Here is a 5,214-nt window from a genome sequence, read left to right on the forward strand (position 1 = left end):
AAATCAACCACAAGGAGACACAAAATTACACGATGGAGACAAAAATCAACCACAAGGAAACACAAAATTACACGATAGAGACAAAAATCAAACACAAGGAGACACAAAATTACACGATGGACACAAAAATCAACCACAAGGAGACACAAAATTACACGATGGAGACAAAAATCAACCACAAGGAGACACAAAATTACTTGATGGAGACAAAAATCAACCACAAGGAGACACAAAATTACACGATAGAGACAAAAATCAACCACAAGGAGACACAAAATTACACGATGGAGACAAAAATCAACCACAAGGAGACACAAAACTACACGATAGAGACAAAAATCAACCACAAGGAGACACAAAATTACTCGATAGAGACAAAAATCAAACACAAGGAGACACAAAATTACACGATAGAGACAAAAATCAACCACAAGGAGACACAAAATTACTCGATGGACACAAAAATCAACCACAAGGAGACACAAAATTACACGATAGAGACAAAAATCAACCACAAGGAGACACAAAATTACACGATGGAGACAAAAATCAACCACAAGGAGACACAAAATTACACGATGGAGACAAAAATCAACCACAAGGAGACACAAAATTACACGATGGACACAAAAATCAACCACAAGGAGACACAAAATTACACGATAGAGACAAAAATCAACCACAAGGAGACACAAAATTACTCGATGGACACAAAAATCAACCACAAGGAGACACAAAATTACACGATAGAGACAAAAATCAACCACAAGGAGACACAAAATTACACGATGGAGACAAAAATCAAACACAAGGAGACACAAAATTACTCGATGGACACAAAAATCAAACACAAGGAGACACAAAATTACACGATGGAGACAAAAATCAACCACAAGGAGACACAAAATTACACGATGGAGACAAAAATCAACCACAAGGAGACACAAAATTACACGATAGAGACAAAAATCAACCACAAGGAGACACAAAATTACTCGATGGACACAAAAATCAACCACAAGGAGACACAAAATTACACGATGGAGACAAAAATCAACCACAAGGAGACACAAAATTACACGATGGAGACAAAAATCAACCACAAGGAGACACAAAATTACTCGATGGACACAAAAATCAACCACAAGGAGACACAAAATTACTCGATGGAGACAAAAATCAACCACAAGGAGACACAAAATTACTCGATGGACACAAAAATCAACCACAAGGAGACACAAAATTACTCGATGGACACAAAAATCAACCACAAGGAGACACAAAATTACTCGATGGACACAAAAATCAACCACAAGGAGACACAAAATTACTCGATGGAGACAAAAATCAAACACAAGGAGACACAAAATTACTCGATAGAGACAAAAATCAACCACAAGGAGACACAAAATTACATGATAGAGACAAAAATCAAACACAAGGAGACACAAAATTACACGATAGAGACAAAAATCAAACACAAGGAGACACAAAATTACACGATAGAGACAAAAATCAACCACAAGGAGACACAAAATTACACCATAGAGACAAAAATCAACCACAAGGAGACACAAAATTACTCGATGGACACAAAAATCAACCACAAGGAGACACAAAATTACTCGATGGACACAAAAATCAACCACAAGGAGACACAAAATTACACGATGGAGACAAAAATCAACCACAAGGAGACACAAAATTACACGATGGAGACAAAAATCAACCACAAGGAGACACAAAATTACTCGATGGACACAAAAATCAACCACAAGGAGACACAAAATTACTCGATGGAGACAAAAATCAACCACAAGGAGACACAAAATTACTCGATGGACACAAAAATCAACCACAAGGAGACACAAAATTACTCGATGGACACAAAAATCAACCACAAGGAGACACAAAATTACTCGATGGAGACAAAAATCAAACACAAGGAGACACAAAATTACTCGATGGAGACAAAAATCAACCACAAGGAGACACAAAATTACATGATAGAGACAAAAATCAAACACAAGGAGACACAAAATTACACGATAGAGACAAAAATCAAACACAAGGAGACACAAAATTACACGATAGAGACAAAAATCAACCACAAGGAGACACAAAATTACACCATAGAGACAAAAATCAACCACAAGGAGACACAAAATTATCTCCTTGTGGTATGTATACATATATATATATATATGTATGTATATGTATATATATATTTACATATGTATTATAAATTAGCCCCAAAATTCAAAAGTCCATATGGTCTCTCATCACGTGGACTCAAAGCTGCAGCTACAGGTGACAAAATTCATCTCTGTCAGTCTTAGTCCTGGTCTCAAAAATCCTCCAAAACCACATTCTGTCATCGTTGGCATTTTTTCCTGAGGACTTTCAGGTTGACATGAACAGATGGTTGTTTACAGAACGTTCAACAAACACTGTTACTGTACATTTTGAACATTTTGAACCAATAGAAAGTTTTTATGACCTGATTGTTCAAAGGCTTTGTAAATTCAGCCTGTAAAAAAAATAATCAAAATTAATAAAATGTCTGAAAAAAGTTAAAAAATGGCCAAAAAATTTAATAAAATGCCCAACAAGAATATTAACAAAATATTAGACAAAATTGATTTAAAAAAATCCCCAAAAAACTTTAATGAAATATCCAGGGGAAAAAATACATAAATGTCCGAAATAAAATAATATGTCCCAAAAATGATGATATGATTTGATATGTCCCTGAAAAAGTATTGATACAGTGTACTCTCCCCCACTGCTAAAATATTAATTAAATGTTCAAAAAATATTAATAAAATGTCCCCCCAAAAATTAACAAAATTTCCAACAAACATTAATCCAATGTCCAACAAATATTAGTCAAATGCCCAAAGAAAAAAAAATGTGCGAAGACAAATATTAATAAAATGTCCAACCAATATTAATGAAATGCCCGAAAAAGCAGTATTATGAATTATTATTATATTATTATTATTATATATAAAATGTCCGGAAAAAAATATTAATGTCCGACGAAAATAATAATAAAATGTCTGAAAAAATATAATTAGAATTTCAGACAAACAACAAAAAATATTAATAAAAAAAATGGCAGACCATAAAATTAATAAAACATCTGACAAAAATATTGATAAAATATCCAAAAAATATTTTATAAAATGTCCGAAAATTATCAATGAAATGTCTGAAAAACATGAATACAACTACAGGAGAGGGCTGGGGGAGTTTTTCCTGATCTAAATCGAGGGTCTGCGGACAGAGGGGGTCAGGTGCTGCATTAAAACGGACTATGAAGTTCCCTTGAAGTTATAAAAATAAAATGAATCTGGCTTGAATGTAGCTTAACCCCCCCCCCCCCACACACACACACACACACACACACATACAGGTGCTTTCTCTGCATGTGGCAGATAGGTTATTATTAATATTAGTTTAATGTCCGAAAAAGATAATAATTAAATTTCCGACCAAAATAACAATAAAATGTGCAAAAAATAATAATAAAATGTTTGATAAATAATTACTAAAATGTCTGGAAAACTTTCTATGAAATGTCCAGCAAAAACATTAGTAGAATATCCGACAAAAATAATCTCAAAAAATATAAGTAAAATTTCAGACTAAGATATTAACAAAGATTCTCACAGAAATATTAATAAAATCTCTGAAAACATATTAATGAAATGTCTAACAAAAAAAAATCAAAAAATGTCTGACAAAAAATGTATGAAATGTCTGACAAAAAAATAATACAATGTATGAAATGTCTGACTAAAAAATAATACAATGTATGAAAAAAATACAAGTAAAATTTCAGACAAAAATATTTATAAAGATTCTTACAGAAATATTAATAAAATCTCTGCAAAAATATTAATAAAATGTCCGAAAACAATGTATGAAATGTCCGACAAAAAAGAATACAATGTATGAAAAAAAAATTTGTAAAAATTTAGACAAACATAATAATAAAATGTCTGAAAAAATACAAGTAAAATTTCAGACAAACATTATAATAAAATCTCCAAAAAAAATATTAATAAAATGTCCAAAAAAATATTATTAAGATGTCTGAAAAAATGTTATGAAATATCCGACAAAAATATTTAAAAAATGTCGAAAAAATATTAGTTTAATGTCCGAAAAAGATGATAATTAAATTTCCGACCAAAATAACAATAAAATGTGCAAAAAATAATAATAAAATGTTTGATAAATAATTACTACAATGTCCGAAAAAATATTATTAAAATGTCCGGAAAACTTTTTATAAAATGTCCAACGAAAACATTAGTAGAATATCCGACAAAAATAATCTGAAAAAATATAAGTAAAATTTCAGACAAACATATCAATAAAATGTCTGAAAAAATAAAACAATGTTCGAAAAAATATTAGTAAAATTTCTGAAAATAATAGCTCCCCTTCCAATGCAGAAAGTTTTTATGACCTTCTGATTGTTTAAAGGCTTTGTAAATTCTGCCTGTGATGCATGGATTACTGATGTACCTACCAAGCCCAGGGGCCAAAAGTGTCAGGGGCCCAAGTGGCCTTCTGCAAAATGTCACTCACCCGACGTCTTCTCAGCAGGTTCCTCTGCATTCTGTGATACAGTAGATGTGCCTTTGAAGCGCCACCGTCACATCCTGTGCACCAGGTCGTGACAGATGACCCACGTGAATACCTTCAGGAAAGCCTCGAGGCAAAGCAGACGACAATTTGTCTAAAGTCTTTCTGTCATTACTCAACAGACGTGCGTGCTGTGTGTTTTCAAAGTCAGGCACAGACAGACCCCAGGTGGTGCTGAGGCATCTGCCCTTTGGCCTCTAGGGCTTAGATTTATGTTTGGTTCATGTGTGGCGATAGATTCAGGAGGAACCCAGGGCCCTCTGCACCAGGACGAACCCAGGGCCCACTGCACCAGGAAGAACCCAGGGCCCACTGCACCAGGAGGAACCAAGTGCCCTCTGCACCAGGAGGAACCCAGGGCCCTCTGCACCAGGAGGAACCCAGGGCCCACTGCATATTTTTTGTCCTGAGCAGGCCGACTGCTGCCCCCTGCTGCGCGTCAGAGGCAGCACAGTAAGACACACGCTGTCAACACTGATTCAAATATAACCAAGAAGAACTGTCAGACTCTGAGCAGGTTGTAAAAGTGTTTACAGGCTGTTAACGTGACATTTT

This window comes from Epinephelus lanceolatus, chromosome 24 (assembly GCF_041903045.1).
Source record: "Epinephelus lanceolatus isolate andai-2023 chromosome 24, ASM4190304v1, whole genome shotgun sequence".
NCBI classification, from domain to species: domain Eukaryota; kingdom Metazoa; phylum Chordata; class Actinopteri; order Perciformes; family Serranidae; genus Epinephelus; species Epinephelus lanceolatus.